The sequence below is a fragment of the Rutidosis leptorrhynchoides genome, chromosome 1, assembly GCF_046630445.1.
Source record: "Rutidosis leptorrhynchoides isolate AG116_Rl617_1_P2 chromosome 1, CSIRO_AGI_Rlap_v1, whole genome shotgun sequence".
Lineage (NCBI taxonomy): Eukaryota > Viridiplantae > Streptophyta > Magnoliopsida > Asterales > Asteraceae > Rutidosis > Rutidosis leptorrhynchoides.
This window is the reverse complement of record NC_092333.1, coordinates 389,947,639-389,963,008: the sequence shown is the minus strand read 5'-3', so window position 1 is coordinate 389,963,008 and position 15,370 is coordinate 389,947,639.

The window sequence follows — 15,370 nt, the reverse complement described above, 5'->3', positions numbered from 1 at the left end:
TAATAGTCGGCATGGACTGGATGTCCAAAGTAGGAGCTGAAGTTGTGTGTGCCAAGAAGGCAATTCGCATTCCTTGTAAGGATAGAATGCCGGTGATGATTTATGGAGAGAAGGGTAACTCAAAGCTAAAACTCATTAGTTATTTGAAAGCTCAAAAGTGCTTGAAGAAAGGGTGCTATGCTATCTTAGCACATGTTAATAAAGTCGAAAAGAAAGAAAAAGAGAAGTGCATCAACGACGTGCCTGTGGCAAGAGATTTTCCTGAAGTTTTTCCGGAAGAGTTGCCGGGATTACCTCCATTTAGATCTGTAGAATTTCAAATAGATTTAGTACCAGGAGCCGCACCAGTGGCTCGTGCTCCATATAGACTTGCACCGTCCGAGTTAAAAGAACTTCAGAGTCAGTTAAAAGAATTACTGGATCATGGATTCATACGACCAAGTACTTCACCGTGGGGAGCTCCGATTCTATTTGTTAAAAAGAAAGATGGATCTTTTAGGATGTGTATAGATTATCGTGAATTAAATAAGTTAACTATCAAGAATCGGTATCCACTACCGAGAATTGACGACTTATTTGATCAACTCCAAGGATCATGTGTGTACTCAAAAATTGACTTAAGGTCGGGCTATCATCAATTACGTGTCAAAGAAGAGGACATTCCGAAAACTGCTTTTCGGACACGTTATGGTCATTACGAATTTTTGGTCATGCCGTTTGGGTTGACAAATGCGCCAGCTGTATTCATGGACCTCATGAATCGAGTTTGTAGTCCATATTTAGATAAGTTTGTTATCGTTTTCATTGATGATATTCTTATCTATTCCAAGAGTGAGCAAGAGCATGAGCAGCATTTAAGGTTGATATTAGAGTTGTTAAGAAAAGAACAGCTATATGCTAAATTTTCTAAATGTGCTTTCTGGTTGAAAGAAGTGCAATTTCTTGGCCACGTTGTTAGTAGCAAAGGAATTCAGGTTGATCCAGCAAAAATTGAAGCCATTGAAAAATGGGAGACTCCTAAGACACCAACGCAGATACGTCAATTTTTGGGTTTAGCCGGTTATTATAGAAGGTTTATTCAAGATTTTTCCCGAATAGCTAAGCCGTTGACAGCGTTAACGCAAAAAGGGAAGAAATATGAATGGACTTCTGAGCAGGAGAGTGCATTTCAATTACTAAAGAAGAAGTTAACTACGGTGCCTATTTTATCGTTACCAGAAGGGAACGATGATTTTGAAATATATTGTGACGCTTCGCGACAAGGTTTTGGTTGCGTTCTTATGCAACGAAAGAAAGTTATTGCATACGCATCCCGACAATTGAAGATTCACGAGCGAAATTATACGACGCATGATCTAGAACTGGGAGCAGTCGTGTTTGCATTGAAGATATGGAGACACTACTTATATGGGGTTAGATGCACTGTGTTTACTGATCATAAAAGTCTTCAACATATTTTCGATCAGAAACAGCTGAACATGAGGCAACGTAGGTGGGTCGAGCTGATAAACGACTACGATTGTGAGATTCGCTATCATCCCGGGAAAGCGAATGTAGTGGCTGATGCATTAAGCAGAAAGGAACGAGAACCAATTCGAGTACGAGCGATGAACATAAAAATTCGCATGAATCTCAACTCACAAATCAAAGAAGTTCAACGAGAAGCACTTACTAAAGAAAATATAGGAAATGAAATAATGAAGAAGTATGAGAAGCAACTCGTTATGCGGGAAGATGGAATTCGATATTTTGTGAATCGTATTTGGGTACCGAAGTTGGGTGGATTAAGGAAGTTGATATTGAACGAGGCACATAAGACAAGATATTCGATACATCCTGGAGTTGGAAAGATGTACCAAGATCTTAAGACACATTATTGGTGGCCTAATTTGAAGACAGACGTTGCAACATATGTTGGGGAATGTTTAACTTGTTCCAAAGTCAAAGCAGAACACCAGAAGCCGTCAGGGTTACTTCAACAACCAGAAATTCCAGAATGGAAATGGGATGGTATTACCATGGATTTCATCACGAAGTTACCAAAGACTGCCTGGGGATACGACACCATTTGGGTGATTGTTGATCGTCTTACCAAATCTGCCCATTTCTTGCCTATAAAGGAAACGGATAGAATGGAGAAACTATTACGATTGTATATAAAGGAAATTGTTTCAAGGCATGGAATACCTATTTCCATTATATCCGATCGTGATAGTAGATTTACCTCAAAGTTCTGGCAATCACTACAGGAGGCACTAGGAACTCGTCTGGATATGAGTACCGCATATCATCCGCAAACCGACGGGCAGAGTGAAAGAACAATTCAGACTCTTGAAGACATGCTCAGGGCATGTGTGATCGATTTTGGAAACGGATGGGATAAGTATTTACCGTTAGCAGAATTCTCGTATAATAATAGTTATCATGCGAGTATTAAAGCTGCACCATTCGAAGCATTGTATGGAAGGAAGTGTAGATCTCCTATCTGTTGGAATGAAGTAGGAGATCGACATTTAACTGGTCCCGAGATCATACACGAAACGACTGAGAAGATAGTACAAATCAAGGAGAGATTGAAAACAGCCCGTAGTCGCCAAAAGAGCTACACTGATGTCCGAAGGAAACCATTAGAGTTTCAGATCGGTGACATGGTTATGCTAAAGGTGTCACCTTGGAAAGGTGTGATACGTTTTGGAAAAAGGGGTAAACTGAACCCAAGATATGTAGGCCCGTTCAAGATCATCGAACGCATTGGACCGGTAGCTTATCGACTCGAGTTACCGCAACAACTCGCCGGAGTACACAATACCTTTCACGTCTCAAACCTTAAGAAGTGTCTTGCAAAGGAAGACCTCACCATTCCTCTTGAAGAAATCCATGTCGATGAGAAACTACAATTCATCGAAGAACCAATCGAAATCATGGATCGTGAAGTTAAACAGCTCAAGCAGAGCAACATACCAATCGTTAAGGTTCGTTGGAATGCTCGAAGAGGTCCTGAGTTTACTTGGGAACGAGAGGATCAGATGAAACAAAAGTATCCACACTTGTTTCTCGATGACGCAAAATAGGTACAATTTTAAAATTTCGGGACGAAATTTATTTAACGGGTAGGTACTGTAACGACCCGCACTTTTCCGATCGTTCTATACTTATGAGATTAATATTTACATAAATTAAACCTTACCAACATGATAAGCAATCCAAATTGTTGAGACTTATGTTTTTGAAAAGAGTTTTACACAACGTTTGACCGTCTAGTTTGACCGATGATATCACGAACTATACAATATATGATAATTATACATACATATTCAACATGATCTAAGGATGTTTTAATATCTCATTTTGTATTAATAACAAAAAGTCATAAGTATATTTTGAAACTACTAACTTAAGTTTTCAAAACAATAACCTTCGTAACGTTATTTGACATAAATACTGATGATTTATAATGTTTATACATATATCGTATAAGTAATGTATTTAATCATTTTTAAAGGGCTTTTATACATAAAACAATATAAGTATATTTACAAAAGATAGTTATATTTGAATTCTCGTTCCGTTTCCTCAATAATCCTATACGTATATCTAGGGTACTATACACAGCTTCTAGAAGTATTTACTATTGGTATATACCAATAGAAATCTTCAATTATTGGAATAATATGTCATTCATGACATAATAAATTTTAACTTATCTTAGATATTTTCACTAAAAACCAAATTTTCAAGCCTATAAATAAGCACCATTTCTAACTCATTTTTACACATTCATTTTCCAAATTTTACTTCCAATTTTCACACACACTTGCAAGAACTCTCTCAACTTTTATTTTACTACTTCTTTCCAGCAACTTTACATTTTAAACTTGAGGTAAAAACTCTACTTCAACTCTTTTTCAATTCATATATTTAAAGCTATATATATAAGAGTTTATAAACTAGAACATAGTTTGAATGATTTCAAACTTGTTCGCAAACTAAATAGATCCTTCTAACTTAACTTTTAAAATACTTCAAGACCTGTAACATATCTTAATTATATGCTAACTTAACAAGGTATAACTTGGTTTTTCAAAGAACACCTTAAAAACTGAATTTACGACGTCGGAGTGCAACCGGGGGCTGTTTTGGGTTGGATAATTAAAAACCATCTTAAACTTTGAATTGGAGGTTTATTTTCTGGAAAAATGATTTTTACTATGAATATGATAACACATAAAAATTTCATGATTTAACTCAAAGTATAAGTATTTTTAGAAAAATAATCATTTGAGGTTGTTTACATGATAGAAAATGATTAACTTCATAAGTTTCACTAAAGTTTGACCTATGCCGTGTGATTTTGAATACAAACTAAGGTATTTACAGTTCATAGTCTTAAAGAGGGACTCGATCCAAGGAGATGGCAAGTTGAATCAACGAAAACGGAGTTGTAACGAAGAAACTATGACCGAAACAAAATCGGATATCCAAGACTAGTTTAGCCACGAAAATAATTGGGAAAAAATTAAATAAATCACATCTTTTTAAGTTAACATGATATTTTATATATATGTACTTATAATTCAATTTTATATGGTTCAGGATCACCCGTAAACAACACGAGAAGATTAATCATAAGATCCCATGATTGTACGCAACACGTCATTTGACAACACCGGTACTTTATGTACGCAACACGTCATTTGACAACACCGGTACCATGGGTCAAGATTAATCTCGACCAATACATATACGATGGGGTTTTATTTATTTCATTGCGGGTATATTAAACATCTAAAAATGAACCATTAAAATTGAATTACTAACAACGAACTGCTAACTACGGACTAAGGAATTATTCAAAGTATTAAAAGTATAACAAGTATATATATGTGACGTTTGTTTAAAAAGAAAAGGTATTGATATATTATATATGGATAGGTTCGTGATATCAACCGGAGACCAAGTCAAATTATATATATATCTTCAAGACGAAAGTGAGTATATAGTCCCACTTTTAAACTCTAAATATTTCGGGATGAGAATACATGTATTTTATGTTTTACGTTATGGACACAAGTAACTGAAAAATATATTCTACGTTGAGTTGTACCACTGGCATACTTCCCTGTAGCTTGGTAACTGTTATTTACAGCGGTATTGTAAACGCGAATCCTGTTGATAGATCTATCGGGCCTGACAACCCCAACCGGACTGGACGACCAGTATTCAACGGTTGCACAGTACTTCGTTTCGTGACTACACTTGGTACGGTGTAGTAAGATTTCATAATAAAGGGAATATGCGACGTGATTAAATGTTAAGTATGGTTACCAAGTGCTCAACCACTTAGAATATTTTTATTAAACTGTTTATATACGAAATCTTGTGGTCTATATATATATTGCTGCCGGCATTAAACCTATATCTCACCAACTTTATGTTGACCTTTTAAAACATGTCTATTCTCAGGTGATTACTAAAGCTTCCGCTGCATTATGTTGAATTTGAGCAGGATCTTGCGTACGCATATTTGTGTCAAAAATAAAACTGCATACCCAAGGATTTGTGTTGTAAAATATGCTCGAAATCGTGTTGTTATCATTATATGTAAAGTTTGTAAGTCGAAGATTATCGCTAAACGATAATCATCTTTTTATTGTCTAAAGTTTGTAACAAAAATAATGGTTATGGTTTGTAATGTATAATATATGCAGTTTCTCTTTTAAAAATGTCGCATATAGAGGTCAATACCTCGCAATGAAATCATACGTTATCTAACACGTTCTTATGGTTAAGGACGGGTTATGACAGTTGGTGAAATCATAGGTTTAGCAAGTATATTGTATTGAACCACAAGATTTAGTATAAAGTGATTATCCAAATCGTTTACATTCTAAAAGTTGTTGTTTGTATCACGAGCACCCAATTACCAAGGCTTAACTGAATAGTACCTCTGCATCAAAGTGTTAGAACCTACACTATATCCCGAAAATACATTTCATTCGTCCGAATGAGGGTTCGTCAAACCCGTATGGCCACACAACATAAGTTCTCGCTTACACCCTACAAGTGTAACTAATGATAATTGGACTTGAGGATTTTTGTTCTAACTCGTACGTAGAATGTTTGTTTTTGTACTTGTGTTCACTTTGTAAAACGAAACGTTTATGTTTTCTCATCCCAAGTATAAGTATAAAAGAGTAAAAGTGGGACTATGATCTCACCTTGAGTGCACGAATATAAATGTACTTCACAATAAATGTGTGCAAGAAACGAATGCTAGTCTTGACCTAAACAAATAAGTTGTATCAATATCGGTAAACACGGTCGGTCAAAGTTGTTCAATTAGTCCTATGGCTCGTTACGACTTGATTATATGGCATGTGAATCACGTTGTCAAGTTTCATGCAAGATACAAGTATAAGGGAGAAGTTATAATGATTTAACAAAGTATTGGTTAAGTTTGAATAAAAGTCAACTTTGGTCAAGTCAAAGTCAACGAAAAAGTCAACAAGTTCGGGTCAGGTCTCGAACAATTTTTCTGAGTTATATAATCATATATGAGCATGTTAGAACAAGTTATATGTTAATCCGAGGTGTGTAGCATAGTTAGGGTAACGACCCGAAAAATTTTGACTAATTTTAAACCAAACTCACGATACGATTTCATAATTCCGACACGATAAGCAAAGTCTGTAATGTTGAGTCTCAAAATTTTTAAACTATTTTTGTACATTCATTTGACCTCGACCATTTCCGACGATTCACGAACAACTGTTTGTAAAGAGATATGTATATATAACTATATGTATATATATAATAACTTGAAATACGTTAATAAAATATAATATGAAATATTTGTTATAATAAACTATCTAAAATAATATTGATATAATAAAGCTTACTATTAAAACATATATATATATATATATATATATATATATATATATATATATATATATATATATATATATATATATATATATATATATTTCGATTACAATTATTATAAGATATGATTAATTTTTTTTTTTAGAAAATAAAGTTTTAATACTTTTACCCGCCAAATTTTGGTAAGAGAGTGCATAGTTGTTTATAATAAACGATTACGGTTACTACTATGTTTAAGCTGAAATTTTTGAACAAAGTCACTATCAACAACTCATGCTTGTTTGGCACTAGACACTTTAAGGTGTCGGCTAGATTATAATACAAATGATATAAACTGAATGTTGAGTTGTTTTCCATTTCAAGGGTGGGACTTGGATTTTTTTTCTTTTTCTTCAAGTGTTATACACACACATGATGGATTGAATAATTATTCTATTTTATTTTTCTATCTTTCACGCGCATATGGATAAATTGTATATCAATTTCAATCTTATCTTGAGTCTGTGGGTCACAATTAGTACACCCACTAATTAAAATTTTTGGATGCATCCCTTTTCATACGACATCTTCAATCTTCAATTCACAAGCATATTTCTATTTTGTTTTAACATATAGAATGATTGCACACACTTTCTTTCTTTATGTCTATAATTAATTGATTCACTAAGTGATTATGTATAATTGAAGACCCACACCAAAGAAATTAGTACTAGTTTATGTTTCTGTCTAATCCCCAACACATCAACCATCTCCATCAATCTCTTACCATCCGTTATCGACAAACTCAAGTAGTTCCTATTTCCTTTTTGACAAACATGATACAATATATATACATACATATTCAATAATACATTCATGCACTTGAACACACAAATATCTATCCCACCTACTACTATTTTCCTTATGCAAATTGATATTTTTTTATATATCGAGCAAATCATCATCCATCACCATCTCACAAGAATCCCATTGTTTTCTTGTTTCTTGCTCCTATCATTAGTAATGGAACATCACATGAACACTTTAGAGCTGTGCTACATGATTGAAACCCACTTGGTTGCTTGTTGCTATCAACGCACATGACAACCATAACAACTATCATAACACCCAATTAATCACCACCTTGTAACCATAAACCACTATCTTTGAGGTTCGATTATTTATACTCCAACTACTATTCGAGTTCTTGTGCAGCTCAAACAAGACCACTATCAAACTACTAGTGTCCGATGTGCTACTACTACTCATTGTTTTCCTGTTTCAATCAAACCGAACCACATAACTACTGCAAGCTGAACCATAAAACTGCTGCTTATTTTCATTTTGCAGACCAATCAATCCCAAGCCACACCACCCGTTAACAACTCCAACTACTTCGTTTCTATTTTGTTATTGAGCCGAGACAAAAACCAACACTATATTACCACCTGTAATTACTTCTGTTCATTTCTATTTCTACTTATGTTCTTACGTCTGACAACTATCATCAACCCACATCGAACCGCAACTTGTTGCTTTACTGTGACGCCCCGTACAAAACCATCGTGTACGGATTATCAACAACAGGATCATTACATGGTCAAACACTATATGCTGTTGGAAAACCGATTTGCATTCATGAAAAGATAGCGTTTTACAAAAGATGAATAGGAACATTAACAGGAGTACATGATACTAAGGTCATTACAAAGCTATTGTTTTGAAAATAACATAAGTTGCGAATGCAAAGTAAAAGTTCCATGCTTGAGACATCTCTAAGTAATGCAGCGGAAGTCTAACACAGCAAGTCTGTAACAGCAAGTTTATAACACCAAGACAGCAAGTCTAACAGCGGAAGCAACAACGTCTAAGCACCTGAGAAATACACGCTTAAAAGTCAACACGAATGTTGGTGAGCTATAGTTTGTTTGTAATCAGTAATGTAATATAGGCCACGAGATTTCAGTGCTTCAAACAAGCATTTCAAATCAGTAATTCAAATCAGTATGATAAAGTATATGTATAACCGTGGGCACCCAGTAACTAGACTTAACGTTTATAACCCCCTGAAAGTACACTTGGCGAGTGCGTATGTTCACGAAGTATTAAACACCCGTTAAATGCTAGCGCGACTAGCCCGAGTGGGGATGTCAAACCCTATGGATCAGTATCTAAGATTCGCGTTCACCGGTTCAAAAACCAATGACTAAACGTTACCGTGCTAAGGGGAAAGTTTATGCCGTTGTATAACCCACACACATATAAAGTTTAAGTACACGTGCCTAGTATGTAAAACGTAAAAAGCGCATGTATTCTCAGTCCTAAAATAGTTAAACTAAAAAGGGATGCTATAACTCACAGTGATAAAAGCGGTAAAGTCGGTAATGAAAGTACGCAAGTAGTAAGTCGGTCCGAAAGGTCGTCAACCTAAATCAAAGGTTACTAGGTCAGTAGGTTGTCTTAATAAATTCTAATAGTGCATAAAATAAGTTTAAGTGTCATCCTCATCATCATTCATCATCATAAAAGCTAAGTAAGTTTGACAAGAATAGAGATCGAAACAATAGGCTGAATTTGGTCAGCTGCTACGACCTCTACGTAAATCGAAATGATGTATAGTCAGTGGCTATGGCTCCGTATATGAGTCCCCTAACCACTGACCAATTTCCAGAACCTAACTCATCTTCGTTTGACCGTGGCGATGGTTTAAGTGCGAGTAGGTCAGAAATTTCAGCACAACGTTAATAGGGTGTAGTGACTCTCGGAGGGCCATAAATCCTAAACCGTAACTCGGATTAAGACGAGGCCTAAATGGAAAATCATCTAATCGAACCGAACTAACTGAAAATCAAATTTCTAGTAGCCCAGGTGGTCTGATCAGATACGAAAAACAGTAGGTAAGTGCTCCGGTGGGGTTCTTGGTGCTTGATGCTCATCACGGTTCTCATCCTTAATGCTTGTAGCTTCAATTGTACAACTCGTTGATGATTTAGCATCACTTTTGACCAAGATTCACCATCAATACACAATATGTTAAGACCAAGTAAGAACACAACTCATTCATGAGTCTTAGATGGATGATGAACCAAGGTTACATCATATCCTTAGTCTTAACACAATTTCAATTCACAATAACAACTAAAGCTACAAACTTTACATCAATTCAACAAGTATGAACATGATCTAGGTCAAATGAAGTGATGGAACCCTGAGCTAGAGAGCTTGGATCCCTTTCACCCAATTTATAAGGTCACAAAGCTAGAAAGCTTGAACCTTTAAGTGTTCTTGAAGATCTTGAAGCATAAAGCTTGGATCTTGAAGATACATGAAGATTACAAACAAAAGTTTGAATCTTTTTCACAAAACAACATGATCAAAGCAAAAAGAACTTAGATTTTAACAAAAGGATATGAAGATTCAAGCTAGAAAGCTTGCATCTTAATTGTTCTTAAAGATCTTGAAGTATAAAGCTTGGATCTTGAAGATGCATGAAGATTACAAACAAAAGTTTGAATCTTTATCACAAAATATCAAGATTAAAGTAAAAGAAAGATGAATCTACAAGGTTGGTGAAGATTCAAAGCTAGAAAGCTTGAATCTTCAATGTTCTTGAAGGATTCATGCTTGAATCAACAAGATATAATCAAGATCAAAGCTAAAAGGAACTTTGATCTCCATAAAATGATGATGATGATCATGAAATTGAAAAGAAAAAGGAAGAAGAAAGAAAACTTACAAGTATTACTAGAAAGGAAAGAAAGAAAGAACAAGTGTGTGTGAAAATCAAATGAACAAGTGAGAGGTGAATGGCTAGTATTTATAAGCAAAAATTGACAAGGATTGGTGAGGTGGATGCCATAGTGGCCGAAATTTTGAGGGAGGGGGGAGGGGGACAACATGTTGCTTTTTGGTTAGTGGTTGTCTAAAGTATGTCCTTATGCTAGAATCCCATGTGACAAAGTTGATAATCCTTATCCATTATGCTAGTATGACTCATTAATTAATTTCTTTATTTATTTATTTATTATTATGGGCTACTAGTAATAATACTTGGACTAATTAATTGGGTCACTAGCTAGAGTAGGGTGGGCTTGAGCCCAACAAGGTAGAAAGTCCAACAAGACTAACTATTGGGCTTTAGCAATTAAATAAATAAAATTAAGCATCCAAAGGCCCAAGTAATTATTATTATAAAATAATAATTAATATTTCGCAGTCCAAAAGTTCCGGTTCCGAAAAAAGTCAAACGTGCGCGAAGTCCGCGGTTTATTCGTAACGGCAAGTAACACTAACGGTTATAAAGCATCCGGTGGACAAGTTAAGCATTCCACACACACCAAGGCACATTTTAAAGTATATATGAATATAAAACATGTGTGCCAAGATTCCGGAGTAATAAAGTAACACAGTACGCACAATTACGTAGTTTCGCAAAAATACAAGGCATAAAAGCAAGTCGAAAAAGTCGGGTCGTTACATTACCCACCTGTTAACGGAAATTTCGTCCCGAAATTTTGAGGAGTGACTAAAAATGGTACAGTATTTGAATAAGATGGAGCGTATCGAAGTTCCAAAAGATTCGTGAGCTCAAAAGTGAGCTATTTACCTTGAAAGGTACTCTGGCGTATAAAAGTAAGAATATGTATATGCCATTAATTAAGTCTCTTGTCCTAAGAGATCAAAAAATTGATTTCGTTTCTTGCTATCATGAATATGTCATCCGAATATATACCCACAAAAGGAACTATGATGTTTTCAGCCTTACAGGCATCTTCAGTAAGCTGGATGCGTAAAATGCATCATGAATGTTACCAACTCATCTAAAACATCGAGTGCTTATGTCGTAATACAAAGCTGATAGATAGAATGGAAAACATGGTGATTCACAACCATGCAATTTGATGTCTAGATAGTGTTAGCCACGGATTTTACTAATCCCTTAATTTCGGAAGGAGACCACAGGCATAAAGAACCCGATATTTAAGAACATTTCATTTGACTAAATGAATTGAAATTTTAGCTGAAAGTGACTAATCGGACTTATTTGCAGTGCAAGCCATAATTATCTATAGTGTCTTCAGGATGGTCTGAACTAACAATAAAGTATATCACCTTAGTTTACCATACTACAGGTGAACAGTTCCATAATGTAACTTTTTCCTTTCAGTTACATGTTGAGGTTAGGGTTAACATTAACTAAAACAACATATAGTTGCAACCGGCGAAGGAAGGAATGTGTGGAGTAACCATATCCGTGTTACAGACGTTTTAAGCAGTCCCTTCCAAGAGGATAACAAGATTCATAGATTCTTAAGGTATCTTATGTTACATTTCCGAAAGAAAATTGCACGAAAGGTGTGATCCTTGAATGAGAGTGAATTCTCCGAACAGTTCGTTCTGAATTTATCCTTATACTTAAGGGGATGCGCGGATGAGAAGATACATGAACTCCTGGTCATAAAGAATGATTTACTCCAAGTTAAGAGAATCTCCAACAATGATTTCTTGTACCTCAACATAATGAATCCTAGAGAAGACGTTTACGAGGGTGTTGCGATTAGCCGTGAAATATTGAGAGTAGAAACCTAACTAGTTCCTTTCCTACAATTGGGTAAACACTGAGTGTACATCAGAAGACTAATTTATCGTCTCACGTTTTTGCCAAGTCTAACCTTAAGAGGAACATTTCATGAGCGCAAAGACTTCTTAACAATTTTTTTTTAAAAATCTGCCACCCAAAGTGGCTTAAGCATTTTTAACAAGGATTTTAATAGTAAGCTTCATCCCTAACGGAGGGCGAGAAGAAGTGTGATCCATACATGGTGTAGCTTAATACGAAAACCTTTAAAATCAACCAAGGAAGTTTTGAAAAACCTTTAAACGTTTGATGTGACAACATAAACGGAACGAAGATCTTAGTAAATTTAGAAATATGTACAACGTGTACCATTTTGCATAAAACTATTTGACTTAAGTTAAACAACTCATTAAAGGAGCGATTGTTAAATAATTTGAAGGTATAACTTAGTAGGTATTAACCAAAATAAGTAAGGGTAAATTTGTTAACTTAATTATATATATACATATATGATTTTATAAATCGCGTAAGTGACCGAAAAATTTTATTACTTTCATTTGTCCATAATCTCGTGCGGACCGCACAAATAAGCAACGTGTAAAATCAAAATATTTTGATAAATATAGTTTTTCGTATTTCAGAGGTTATGAGTTGAAAAAGGTCGAGTGAAAAATCTTTGAATCATCGGTTGACATGTTACTAGGTAATGAAAACTAATGACTTAAATGTAGTTTTGAAAATTATCAGGACCTAAGTCTTTGGCCCAAAAATGTTCACGTGCGAAGCCATTGCTATAAAGTGAGGTATGAAGGATAGAGCATGAGGATGAGAAGTTAATTGTTTCTTGACTTTGCAAAAAATGCCAAACAGGTTATGGCCAATATTAAAGTCGGAGTACTGATGATGTTAATATCGGTAGATGAGAATCCCTTGGAATAAGTCAGGACTTTGAGTTGTGTAAGATAGAGCATCGCTCCGACAGGTGTGAAGGATAAGATCCCTAGGGTAACGCAGTAATTTTGAATGGTTTAAGTGTTGATGGATGCCTGAAGGCTCTGCATGACGTGGTAGTAAGTTCCTTCATCACATACACACCCATGAATCTCTCGGTTTCGATGGTTGTAAAGTCTCCATGAAGACTTGGATACGAATAAGCAACGAAAAATTTTATATTGACAAGCAACGAAAATTTTATAAAAATCGTTTAAGGTGACAATGTAAGAAAAGAAACGAAGTTCTTAGCAAACTAGGGTTATGTGCAACACGTACCATTTAAGGTAAAATATCATTTGAATAAAAGCTTTGATTTGTAAAAGTGAAAGTAAAATTTCATGTGTACTAGTCAAAATAAGTAATTATTTAACATATATGGTTTCCAAAATTTGTAGGAATGGCAATAAAATAAATTTTTATAAAACTTTGAGAGGATCACACAGTAAAATAGTGTGTGTAAAATTTTGGCAAACAAATTTTCATATTTCGGAGATTACAAGTTGGGAAAAGATCGAGTAAAAGATTTTTTAAAATTTCGGGTGACATTTGAGGTAATAAAAACTATTGAATTTAAATGTGGTTGATGACTATTAGTAGGGCATAAGTCCTTCGACCAAAAATGCTTAAGTATAAAGTTGTTGCTTATAAGTGAGACACGAAAGAGAGAGTATGAGGACGGGGATTAACTACCCATTGATTTTGGAAATTCCGAACTGGTATGACTAATATCGAAGTAAGAAGGGTGATGGTGTGATTATTATCAATTAAGATATCTCTCAGTATAAGTTAGGACTTAGAGTCGCGTAAGAATGAGTATCAAATAAGATTCTTGGGTAGTATAGAATTTGAATTGCTGAAGTGACAGGATACAATTTCCTTTATGTATCGTTGTCCATTGTATCGGTTTCTTTCATGGCTAGAAAGTGAGCAGATTTGGTGAGGCGATCAACGATAACCCTGATAGTGTCATAACTGCCGACTGTTTTTGGTAGCTTCAGGATGAAATCCATCGTCATCCCTTCCCATTTCCATTGTGGGAACTCGGGTTGTTGAAGTAACCCAGATGGCTTTTGGCTCACCATTCTCACGAGGTATACGAAAAAATCTTCTTAGTATACATAACTTTCGCTTTCATCCTTGAAAGCTAGTCCATTCCAACTATTTCATCAAAGCTTCCTAACTTGATGAGTATTAGGTTAACCCTAAAGTTCATTCCAACTTTTATATCAAACTTCCTGATTTGATGAGTATTAGGTTAATCTTGAAGTCCCTTCCAACTAAACCTTATTATACTATCGCGAAAAATTCTATCAACTTTCTCAAATAACATCTGCTTGTGCGTAGGTAACTAATCCTTTATAAAACTTTCAAGTTTTATTGACATGAGGTCATCTCCGAATGACCCACTTGTTAATTTTAAGGTACTACCTTAAATTACTCCTCTATCTCTGCCAGCTTACCATTAGCTTGTCCTATAGAATACTTAACCCTCATGGTTGTTAATGGCTTATTAGTCATAACACTAATGTTCTTAGATATAAGGTTTCTATCGCTCTAGTATTAAACATCTCCGAGACAGTAAAACATTGTGACGAAACGTACCCTAACTAAAATCAGGATCCATCTGAGTCTCCATAGCTTGAGATAACGATTGCTCTACCGCAAGTAAATCCAAAGTTTTTCCTGTTTGAGAACTTTTTCCTTAAGTATCCAGGGTGTCTATATCTATAAAAAAATTTCGGGTTATTAATTCTGCAATCCAGGCCCTTCTCGTACAGTATCTAGGCTAAGTAGTTATTCCTACCTTTATCAGACCATAATGCGTATACTCAAGTGGTTCCTACCCCAAATTTCCCTTGAATCGCTTCATATTCCTTATATAGTAACATTGGAACTTCTGAATGATTTACTTCAACATAATCACGCTGGCCTGGC